This window comes from Suillus paluster (genome assembly GCF_016628075.1).
Source record: "Suillus paluster strain FC165 chromosome Unknown EDB91scaffold_202, whole genome shotgun sequence".
In the NCBI taxonomy this organism is placed as follows: domain Eukaryota; kingdom Fungi; phylum Basidiomycota; class Agaricomycetes; order Boletales; family Suillaceae; genus Suillus; species Suillus paluster.
Genome location: NW_024537762.1, coordinates 17,708 through 30,748, shown reverse-complemented (window position 1 = coordinate 30,748; position 13,041 = coordinate 17,708).

Here is a 13,041-nt window from a genome sequence, read left to right as displayed (position 1 = left end):
AAAAACTGGATGATCAAGATCACTATATACAGTATTTTTCTTGGAGACAGGTTGAGGGCTGTGTGGAAACAGAGGCCAAACTGATCAAAAGGGGGGTGGAGAGAAGATAATCTTGGCTGGGGTTAAGGATGACATGAGAGATAGCTTCACATAATAAAGGGTAAGGCAGTAGATATATGGAGGAGAGAAAGACTGATAGGGATAATGTTGAATTTTATTGAGGGATGGCTGGATAGAGGTGGGAGGGAGAGGGAGAGGGAGAGGGAGAGGGGCTTGAGGAAGAACTGGAAGAGAAGATGAGAGGGATTAGAAAAGGATAGAGAACATAGAAAGAGAACATAGGGTAGGGAGATTGTGGGAGGAGCTTTGGAATACCAGGCTATGACTACTGTGGCTCTGATGTTAGATGTCCGTCTATCAGCAGGTACAGAGACTGTCAGGGGGAAGATAGTGTTGGGGTAGTACCACTAGTTAATCCAAATGAATGTTGGTGGGTAATAGGCAGGTTGGTAATGATAGATTTAATTGTATGGAGTGTGTTAAAATAGTGAAATATAATGATGAAGATTGACAAAGGTGGTCTACATATTGCATGGGTCAGTGGAGAGTGAAATGGTAGGGGGCTGAGGGGTGTGTGGGTGGTGATGAAGACATTGTATTTTAGAGTATTAGTATGGAAGGATTGAGTGAGAGATGAGAGGAGGACTGTGAGGAGGACTGTGAAGAGGATAGTTGAAGGGAAAAAGAGGGAGAAAGGAGAAAGATGAAGGGATGAGAGATGTTGTTATGATAGGATTGTAGTGGAAAAAGAGGAAAAGGGGGAAATGAAGTGAGGAGGTGGAGGTGTGATGGAGTTGAGGGATGAGTAAGATAGTGTATTTTGTGATGTTTGAGAGATTAGTGGATATGAGATTGAGTGTAAAGGATAGGTATAAGGGAAGGGAGAGATAGATTAGGGGGGATGAGCAAAAATTAAGGATTACCTTTCCTTTTGTTGAGAAAGTAAGCTAACCTTTTGTTTGTGTGATGTTTCCTTTTGTCTTAGTCATGATTCCTTCCCTTTGTGCCACCTTTCCTTTCCTTTATGTCACCATTCCATTCCTTTGTGTCATCTTTCCTCTTTGTCATCATTGCTTTCCTTATTCTTGGTATTAATTCTAACCATTTTAGACATAGTTCTTCTTTTGTAACCATGTATGTAATGCTTCTTTCCTTCTGTAACCAATTATATAATTTCCTCTTTCCCTCTCTAACCATATTAAGACTTTCCTCAAAGGAAAAAACTGTGCCCCCATAATGTTTTAACTCAAATAGATAGCCAATTAAACTGGACAACCACAAACTCAACATAAACTACATAGTACAATAAATGCTTCATACAACGCCTGATTTTTCAGTCATCCAAATGAACATTTTGAATGGTCCTTACTGTTGGAAATAGATCAGCAGCATCAGGTTCAGGATTCTCTTAAACTGTCAATCACAGGTGTATATGGTATTGTTGGTTGGATGTAATGCTCATTAGTAAATTTGATTGGGCCTTGCTTTCTGACTTATGCAACAATCTGACTTCTAAGATTTTTGGTTTAAGCATTAGTTTGAACACACCAAGACTCTTTGTTTGTTTGTTTGTTTGCTTTTTGACTCACTCAACCCCACAACAACCACAGCACTGATTGAACCTGTACCTAGCACCATCAACAAGCTGCTCCCAGTCTACTAGTAAGACATCCAAGTATCAATCAATCTCTGATGCCCCAACCAAATTGTACTTGCAGGATAATTTTCAATGGGTTTTTTAAGCTCTATACAACCTCAAGATAACATGAGAAATGCCCAACAAATGCACAGCAAGGATGACTACACTATATGCATTATGTCATGTTTGGCTGTGTGTGTTATTGGTTTATCTTTGCAATTTTCTCTCCTTGTGCTCCAACTATCATGTAGACGCCTCTCTGTATGGAGAGGCATGCTTCTGTTGTGCTTCAGGAAGCTCTACATGATGGGGTTACTCCCCCTCTTTCTGTATATGAGAGAGTTTCTGGGCTGTACATGCCTGGTTGGGTGTTGGCTGGATTTGTTTTTGCATTTTCATGTCTTTCTGATTTTCTTGTACCAAGTGATCCTTTGATGAAGGCCAGGTAAATTATTTTTGCTTTTGTGAGGTTACTAACATATAAGGTGACTCTATCTATGTCCACAGTGAGGCACGGGGGTCTTAGGAATCTATATCCCTTGCAATCATAGATTATTTTCGCTTTTTGAGGTGCCAACTAGTAAGTTTGTTGAACTTTTGACTTCATTGCCAATCAATACTGCAACCTTGAAGGCTGAGCAGAGTATTTTTGCTCTTTTGAGGTACCAATGCACAGTCACTATTTCAGGCATGCAACAGCATGTCAGGACAACATTGAATTCCTTTCTGTCTCTTTGCAACCACTTATTCTGACTTTCTGTCCCTTGTGCTGAGTCATACTCTAGTTCATCACTCGACTTTAGAGTGACATTTCACTGAATTTACCTGTAGCTCACTGTACACAAAGTGTGATTGAAAATGGTTCTGTGATTATGTGCACAAAGTATGTAGCAATATGCCTATGTAATTATTACAAGTTAAATGAAGAAAATGAGGGATGGGCAGGCATCATAGTGATCACAAAGTTTATATGTGCAAAATAAGTGACATCAGTGTGATGTTGGATCACATGCTCTTGATACCTAATACCAGTGACTGTCATATACCTGATCTGACCACTCTAATATCAATATCCAACCGCTTTCTGATCACCTCTGCTCCATCCATCCTCCACTCCATCCAATCATTGTCCGCATCCGCTCCTACATTTCCACTCAACCGTGCAACCGGTCCCCTTCCATAAACCTCTCCATTCAACTGGACCTCTTTCCCCTTTTAGATATATACTTTCCCCTTTGGTACATAGACCCTTACTTCCGGATCACTGGTAATTCCTCTTACCGCTCAATCACCGATCCGACGCGTACATATTGATATCTGCTCCGACTTATGTCTTCACCTGTGTAAGTACTTACAAATTATATCCTTGGTACATAGCTTTACAACATAGTTATCCTGGTCACTGCCTCATACATAGAAGTATATAACATATTATGTACTTAGATATTTTCCCCAGTCTTAATATTACTTGTCTTCTCGCAGTTACCTCTTGTGAGAATTCTCAGTAGGACCTTGCCTTCTCTAGACATAAGTCTCAACTTATTGTCACCTCTGACCCTCCAACCCTCCGCTCCAACTTAGAGCTGTGCTCTAAGTGTCCCTCTTATTTCTCCACCCCTATTAATATCTTCTTTGCCCCTTTTCCCATCCTCCACATTATCCTCTGCCTTCCCCACTCCTACCAAATGTTCCCCCTGCCCCTATCCACCCTCTGCATCACTCTCTGCCTTCTCTGCTCCGCTCCTAGTCGGCCCACCACTAGTAGCTCTTACTTCCCAACCCTCAAAGTAGATCTAAGCAGTTCACTTGTCCTATTGTCGGACAATGTTGGACCCACTCCAAATTCAGGGGCACATACTCAGCTAAGGGCGCAGCGCAAGAGCTGAAGCCAAGCCCCGACCCCTCTGCCTCTTGAGCCGGCATGATACCTATCAGTGACTCTATGCCACTAGCTATTTGTGCTCAATCAAATTTCTTCCACTGATTGCACCCTAAGCTTTCAATGGTCACAGATGGTTGCAGAAGTCCTGCCAAACCTCCTTTTATTGTCTGAAAATAGAAATTCTCAGTGGAGCATTCTGATGCTGCAGTGCACACTTGCAAAATTACAGAATGGTCTTAGCTACTTGTACATTGCTGCAGAGTGATGAGACAAAGATGAGGTTTTTTTGACCTCTTGAGTCATGCAATGAACCAGAGTATGAACACTAAAAGGAGCAGATTCCACTACAACCTCAGCGCGACAGCGGCTGATTGAGTAGTGAGCCTGTACTGTTCAGTTCAACCCAGGGGAAGCAGAACAAAGCAAACCAAATTGCTGCCTCAGTATAAAATATGAGGGGCATGACACAAGTCAAGGTACTATAAAGGGAGGGGGACAGTTACATGAGGGGGGGGACGGACACAAATGTAGAAGAGATGATGGCAAGGGGGATGGTCATAATGGGACAGGGACACTCCTATGATGGAGAAAGCACAGATTTTGATCAAATGAAGGGCGGAGGCCTCAAAAAAGGACTGTGCGAAGGGGGACAGGGGGACACTTACATGAGAATCATCCTGATAAGGCAGGAGGGGGATGTCATTTACCAGATTCAACCACTTCCAATACTATTCATAGACATCCCTACTGCTGGTCTGACCCTCTGTTTCCCCATCTGCTCCATCCCTCCTTCTCCAACAATGCACAAAGTGCATCCCAGTAGGACTAGCCCTGTTACCTCCTGCCCAACTCTGTTCCACTCCTCCAACACTACCCCTATTTCCTCCGACCCTATCTGGAGCTCTGCTCCTCCACTCTGTCAGACCATCTGATCCTACTCCTACTCCCTCCATCATCTCCGCTTTTCCGACCCACTCAGTTCCTCTGGTTTCTCTTGTGTTGGTCCACCCAACTATTAGTCTGCCCAACCGCCTCACCAGTCCACTTCTAGACTAGGAACCACTCAACTGGTCCCACCTCCTTTTGGTATCATAGTTCCTCCTCTTGGATCACTGGTAATCCCTATACCTGAGTGATTATTGATCCATCACATACATACTGTTCTCTGAGCCTCATTCTCATATGTCTTAGTCATCTTTCTAATAATTCTGTACACTCAGCACATAGCCTTCTGCTATGCTATGCTACTTAGAGTATATCAACATATGTACATCTGTCTGTAGATCTCTAGTCTAAATATTACCTTTTTTAAGCCCTGCTCTTCTGTTGTTTGACTTAGGCTTAACCTGAGTCAACTCCCATTTGCCAGCCTAGGGGATTGACTTCCTAGGTCAGCTGCCTTCTCTACTCATCTGACTTCCCACACCACAGCCACCTTTCCCACACATCAGACTTGATCCCAGTACTCTTGTATATCTGTCCTCTTTGTTTCCACTCTGCTTTGGACTTCATCCAAGCAGTCCTATCTGCTCCGCTTCCACTGTTAGTTCTGACCACCATAGTCCTCTGCCTGACTTTCCCATGCTCATATGGTAGTCCATTGGTCCTCCTTCAGAGAACCTCCACTCTGACATCCTGTTGGAGCTTGTAGAACTTGTGTCAGACTACAATTCAAAATTAGGGGCATGTACTTAGGTAAGGGGTGCAGCGCACGAGCTGAAGCCAAGCCCCTTAGACTCTGCCTTACCCCGAGCATGGTCTTAACAGGGGACGGGGACATTTTGACCCCTACAGATGTTCAGCACATATGGATAGCTAGCTACTGTCTACAATGTTTTGTGAAATCACTGCAAATATGGCCAACACACCAACCCAGAAGAGGCCATCCATGCACTCTGAGTACTGCTGATCTCGACTACTTGCACTCAATTCTTCAGGCCAACCCAGCTCTATATCTTGATGAGCTGCAGGAGAAGCTGCAGTCCATCAAAGCAAATCTTCACCTTTTGTAGGCTTTGACAGCAGCTAAGAATATGCACAGACCAGCCTATGTCCTACACTTACCCAAGTGCTGAGTTACAAAATATTGACATCTAAGAGTTGTGATATTGCCTTGGAATGGTCAAGATCGCTCCAATCATTGAGTGAGCTACATTGAGTACAGTAAGTTGCACCAACTTGTTGTGCACAAAGCCTACTACTAGTATTGACAGATGGAGTGTCTTTAAGTTGAAGATATGAGTGTCAGAATGATTGATACATCTCTAGGGTCAGTTCAGTAAATTTGGGACATCTGAAATGCAGTGAGTGGCTAAGGAATGTCTCAGCAACTGGGGACACTGAAGATGAAGAAGGGTATACGGATCTTGGCAGGGAAGTTGGCCCTACTATGGTTTATACAACTGAGGAACCAACATCCATTGTGTCTAAACTCATGACAATATATAAGACTCTGGTACTGTCTGATGTGAGCACTGTTGTTTTTCACTGTTCTATCTATTCTCATGATGCCTAGCAGGTTGGTCACTGCCCTTACCAGTTGGTTAGTACATGGGTTGAAGAATGTACAGAGGACTTCTACATGGACAATCGTGCAACATTAAGAGCTTCCTTGCAGATCTTGATATTAAGCACCGGTGATTTTGCTAATGCCAAAGCTGAAACCAGCTTCCTTGAAGCAGAACTGGGCCTAATGCAATCAAGATTGCGTCGTGCTCAAACCGAGGTGGAGCTCCTCTCAGATGCCATACAATACCTTATTGAGAGTAACACTGGTAAATACATTTATTGCTTACAACAACTGACTAATCCTGATGCACATTCATAGCATGGTCCAGGGGGGGTGCTCAGTCTTGTCGTCGTTTATTTGTTCATCGGTATAAATGCCAATTTGATAGTTCTTCTAACACAGGAGAAAGCTGCAGGTCTGACTTCTGAACTGCTATTCATTCCTAGTGGATGATGTATAGTGCTGCTTTCCTTGTATGATGGTTGATTGTTGAATGACGTTGATCAGCCACTGTTGTCACATGTATATTTATAAATCATGTTTGGGGTTGCACAAAAGCTGAGCTCATCATTGTCAGCACCTAACAACAACGAGCCCAATTTGGATCAATGGCTCCGGGCCGGTATTGATGCTGGGCCCAAAACTTCAACACATCAGAGTCAACAATGACAGCACAGCTTCGGGATTGAAGGTCCGTCATGGTAGGGAATCATCAACATGTACCACAAAATCACCCATGTTCACTCACTCCATTCATTGTACTGTCAATCCATGCGCGTCACCTCTCATGGCTCACAGGGTCTGTGATTCAAAAGCCCTTGCAAGTTGGTCGTCCTTGTCTGCCCACATCTCTTAATGCTACAGTAAGTAGTATCATGTAGCATGCGAGACTCCATTGATTCTTACATGGTCACCAGTACCTTGAAGCTTGTCTCAAGTAGTCTTTGTAGCCCGGCAACATTGTACTACTTAAATTTAGAAATATGTAACATAAGGATTAGGGAAGGGGCGGCGCCGGTTGTCTGTTTCACTCCAAAACCAAAATCCATTTCATTGACCTGAGACCTCCATAACTGTACAGCTCAAAGAAGTGACTGCAGTTCTTCTCCACTACTGCCAGCCGTTCTTGGAGATCAAGGTCTTCAACTACTTGGGGTATTTGTGCCTTAGTATTTGGATGCTGATATACACCCTGGCCATTGGTGCAGGAGCTTCTGTTTGTTAAACAGGTGAGTTTCTTTAAAAATGCTTGTGAAGGAAATTGTTGAACAAACATAGATATCTCTGATCCTGGCTCGCCTCTTTTATCAGTCTTCAAGTCAATTTCAATCCTTCAGAAGTATAACTTGAATGCAAAGTGCGTTTAATGAGGTACTGATAAGCTTACCGCAAATTCAAATTCAAACTGCAACCATTTGACGCCACTGATTGTTGCATTTTGCCTCAGGCAAGTTCAACGCAGATTCTGAAGGTATACTTTATATGCTACAAGAGCCTGTCACCCTATCCAAATTATTATTCATTACTGCCATTATACTCAATATAAGGAGTTGGCCATCTTACAGCATGGCCATTGGAGTACTGACATACTTATGGCATGAAGCTAGGTGTTTACTGTCATCTGTTGGTGCTCTGTCACTACGTCGGCTAGACATGTATAAATGAAAGGCATGATGATGGACCATTGTGCATACATTCAGATGGATGAGGACAATTCATCTTCAAATGAATCTCGCAAGAGGAGTTCATCAGCTCTTCAGCTGGGTCCCCACAAGAAAGTGTATGTCTTTAACCTATTAGAAATGTGCGCCCTGACATTAGCATTTTAGATTGAAATCCAATCCCCTTGTTTCACATGGACAACATTTCCAATGTGTTAAGACCGTGCTCAGGGGTAAAGCGGAGTCTGAGGGGCTTGGCTTCAGCTTGTACACTGCACCCCTTACCCGAGTATGTGCCCTTAATTTCAGAATGTAGTCCAACACTAGTTCCATGAGTTCTGACAGGACGTCGGAACGGGGGTCCTCTGAAGGAGGACCAACGAACTACTAGGTGAGCGCGGGAAAGTCGGGTGGGGGTTGTTCCACCCGACAGGAGGGAGGCAGAGGACAACTGTGGTTGGAACCAACAGTAGAAGCGGAGTGGAAGGGACTGCTTGGACAAAGTCCAAAGCAGAGCGGAACGGAGGGGACGGATGTGAGAGTGCAGGGTTTAGTTCCGATGCACAGGAAGTTGGACAAGCGCGAAGGAACGGAGGGGGGCCAACCTAGGCCAGCTAACAGGAGTTGACTAGGATCAGGCCCAAGTCAAAGAACAGAAGAGCAGGGCTTAGAAAAGGTAATATTCAGACTGAGTATCTACAGACACATGTACATATGTTTATATACTCTAAGTGATGAGCATAGCATAGCAGAAAGCTATGTGCTGAGTGTACAGGATTACAATAGGATGACTGAGACATACAAGAATAAGGCTCGGGGAATAGTATGTATGCAACGGATCAGAATTGCTAGGGTATAGGGATTACCAGTGATCCGAAAAGCGGAACTATGATACTAAACAGGGATAGGACCAGTTGAGTGGTTCCTAGTCTAGGAGGGGACCGGTGAGGCAGTCAGACAGACTAATAGTTGGGTGGGACAAGACAAGCGGAACCGAGCGGGTCAGAAAAGCAGAGGGAGTAGGAGTAGGATCGGGCGGACCAATAGGGTGGAGGAGCAGAACCCCAGATAGGGTTGGATGGAAGGGGTATGGTGTTGGAGGACATAGGGGTAGTGTCGGAAGAGTGGAACTGGGTCGGGCGGAGGTAGCAGGGCTAATCCTGCTGAGATGCACTTCGTGCATTGTTGGGGAAGGAGGAATGGAGTGGACAGGGAAACAGGGGGTTGGACCAGGGGTGGGGATGTTCACAGGTGGTATTGGAGGTGCTTGGATCCGGTATATGACACAATGAAACAGACAAGTGAGATACCAACTCTGGGTTAAGCCAGTCAGGGCCAGCTGGATAAAGTAGCACCTGTCTGTTTATGATAAAAACTACAATTGATTTTCACATTGCTGTCATATACCAGATCTGATCACTCTGATATCATTGATATCTGCTCTGCCCAATCCTATCATCTGCCTCCCCTTGCTTCCGCTCTGCTTGTTCCCGCCCCAGTGCATCCGCTCTGCCACCTTATCAGTTACTTCCTGTATCAGCTCCATTCAACTGGAACCCCTTTCCCCATTTAAGGATATACTTTCCCCTTTGGTACATAGCTCTTACTTCTTGGATCACCACTTCTTCCTATAGCTGTCTGATTACTGATCTGTCTCATACATATTGATATCTGCTCTGACTTATATGTTTTCCTTGGTAAACTTACTTACATATTGTACACTCAGCACATAGCTTTCTGCTATGTACTACTAATCACTGCCTCTTTACTTAGAGTATATAAACATATCCTGTACTTAGCTTGTAGTTTCCTTAGTCTTAATATTACTTGTCTTCTCCCAGTCTCTACTGTGGGAATTCTCCACAGGACTTTGCTCACTCCAGACACAAGTTTTGTCTTGCTGTTGCCTCTGCTCTGACTTGGAGCCATGCTCTAAGTCTCTACCTTTATTACACTCTGTCCAATAAACCCTTACCTCCAATCCCCTTATTCCCTCCCACCTCTGACTCACTTCCTCTGCTCTACCTGCCTGCTTCCTAGTCAGCCTGCCACTAGAAACCTTTACTTTCCAACCCTCAAAGCGGACCTAAGCGGACCCCTTGTCCTATCATCGGACAACATTGATCCCACTCCAAATTTGGGTCACATACTCAGCTAAGGGTGCAGCACAAGAGCTGAAGTCAAGCCCCAAACCCTCTGCTTCTCTGCCCAAGCATGGTACCTAACAGTTGCGAACTAGAGGAGGAACACCAGTGCTTTGTTTTGTGTTATTGGTGTCAAAATCCAAGGTGGTGAAGCATGAGTTAGATTCTAGAACATGATGCACATTTGAGTGCTCATACATTACAAAAAATATTGAATTGATGGACTTCAAAGTGACGGAGTCCCTTCTTGTGCTAATTCTATGCAAGAATTGTCAGTTGATGGTCTGTGCATGATGAGGTGATGGAGGATATTTGAAAATAACGATGTTTTAATGATAAAAAGGATCATTATATATGATGGACATATCATTGTGAAAACTGATTGTACATAGGTGATACCCCCACAAGAGCAGAATATACCTGAGGAAGAGACCTCAGTTATCAAGGCTCTATCAAAGGGACACCATAACAGATAGATGATGTAGGATCTAGCCTTGTAGTTGTGACAAGAGTGGCAAAAGGATGAGGGTAAACTAAGAAAGAAAAATGCAGATAAAAATGAAAACAAAAATGAAAAGAGCACTCACAAAGATATCTTGTATTTGGTGGGTATTGAAGGTACTAGGCCTCTTCAAGCATATTACTTGCACACTGACTCAGATAGCCATTAAGAGCACTGGCAGGCTGGGAGTTCATGACCTCATGTTGGCTTGTCCAATGTGATTGCGTGTACTATTACATAATACATATGATATTGAGAATACTAGTAATAAAGATTCTCTGTGTAAAAGTTGCCATAACTACTGTACCACTATTGCAATGTATGAGTGATTCTAGATCTACAGTGAGACATGCATTATGTGTCATATCCATGAATTATCTAAGTCACCTCCACCCTCAGTTATCCTCCTTCACCCTCAGTTAGCATCTTCTGCCCTCATTCACAGTCCTCCACCCTCTTCCATGCTCCTCTGCCTCTAAATATGTATCTTCAATGTCAGATACATGTTAAGAACGTGCTCAAGGGTAAGACAGAGTCTGAGGGGCTTGGCTTCAGCTCATATGCTGCACCCCTTACCCAAGTATGTGCCCCTAATTTCAGAATGTAGTCCAACTCGAGTTCTATGAGCTCCGATAGGACATCGGAGCAGAGGTCCTCTGAAGAGGGACCAACGGACTACTAGGTAAGCATGGGAACATTGGGCAGAGATTGGTCCGCCCTACAGGGGAGAGTTAGAGGACTACTGCAGTCGGAACTAACAGTAGGAGCAGAGCGGAGGAGACTGCTTGGACGAAGTCCATGGCAGAATGGAAACACAGAGGACAGAGGTATGAGAGTTTTAGTCTGACGCATGGGAAAGGCAGTGGAGGCGCGGAAAGTCGGATGAGCGGAGGAGCCAGCCAACCTAGGGAGTCAATCCCCTAGGCCAGTAGACAGGAGTTATCAAGGGTTTTGCCCAAGAACAAGAATAAGAGAGCAGGGCTTAGAAAAGGTAATATTCAGACTAAGGATCTACAGACAGATGTACATATGTTTATATACTCTAAGTAAGTAGCATAGCATAGCAGAAGGCTATGTGCTGAGTGTACAGGATTACAAAAGAGATGACTGAGACATACGAGAAAGAGGCTTGGAGAATAGTATGTACACGACAGATCAGAAATCACTTGGGTATAGGGATTACCGGTGATCCGGAAAGAGGAACTATGATACTAAATGGAGATAGGACCAGTTGAGTGGTTCCTAGTCTAGGAGTGGACCAGTGAGGCGGTCGGGTGGACTACCCATTGGGTGGTGTAACACAAGCGGAACTGAAGGAACTGAGCAGGTCGGAAAAGTGGAGGGAGTAGGAGTAGGATCGGGTGGACCAATAGGGCGGAGCGGAACTCCAGATAGGGTTGGATGGAAGGGGTATAGTGTTGGAGGACATAGGGGTAGTGTTGGAGGAGCGGAACAGGGTTGGGCAGAGGTAGCAGGGCTAGTCCTGCTGAGATGCACTTCGTGCATTGTCGGAGAAGGAGGAATGAAGTGGACGAGGAAACAGGGGGTTGGACCAGCAGTAGGGATGCTCACAGGTGGTATTGGATGTGCTCGGATCTGGTATATGACAGTACATTTCTCCAGCCTTGACTCAATCAAGGTATGAGTCACACATCAGTCCATTATGAGTCCCCTTTGTATATTCTGCTTTCCATCTAGTCCTGGTGCCTTGTATGATCTAACCCTCCATTCCAATCTAACCCATTGTACACTATGGTTCATTGTACCTTTTGTTATTACTTTGTACTCCACTACAAGTTTCCTATAGTATATAAACCCTATGTATTCTGGTAGTGTTGCTACAATATAAATATAGACTTGAACCTATCCTAACTACCTCCAACTTGACTTGAGTCTTACTCATTGTCTATTCTGACCTTGAGACTAGTCTCACCAACCTCTGCCTCTGTCTTCCGACAGTTTTTGTATTACTTTCTACATCAGACTTAGTCCCTCATAGCGTTACTGCTGTCAGAGCACATCGGACATAGTCCCCCACAACCATACCCCTGTTGGAGCACATTGGAGTTGACCTTCAGCAAGCCCCTATCTGTCCTTCAAAGTTAAGGGTACCATACTCACATAAAGAGCACAGTGCATGAGCTGAAGCTAAGCCCCTCCATAACCTCCTTCCTACTCATTAGGCACGGTTCTGACATGATGACAGAATACCCTAGTGCTGCCTTTTCTGAAAATGGGTGTTGGATACTGGTCTGTCCACTTGAATCACAGCCCTATTGGCCTGAGTGTGCTTGAGTTTTCTGGGTCAGGGCATATTCTTGTACCAGTTTGTATAACAGTCATATGCTGTTTCACTGTCATATACCGGATCTGAGTACCCCCAGTACCACCTATAAGCATCCCTACTGCTGGTCCGATCCCCTGTTTCCCCATCTGCTCCATTCCTCCTTCTCCGACAATGCACGAAGTGCATCTCAGCAGGATTAGCCCTGCTACCTCCGCCCGACCCTGTTCCGCTCTTCTGACACTACCCCTATGTCCTCCGACCCCATACCCCTTCCATCTGACCCTACCTGGGGTTCCGCTCCTCCACCCTATTGGTCTGCCCGATCCTACTCCTACTCCCTCCGCTTTTCTGACCCTC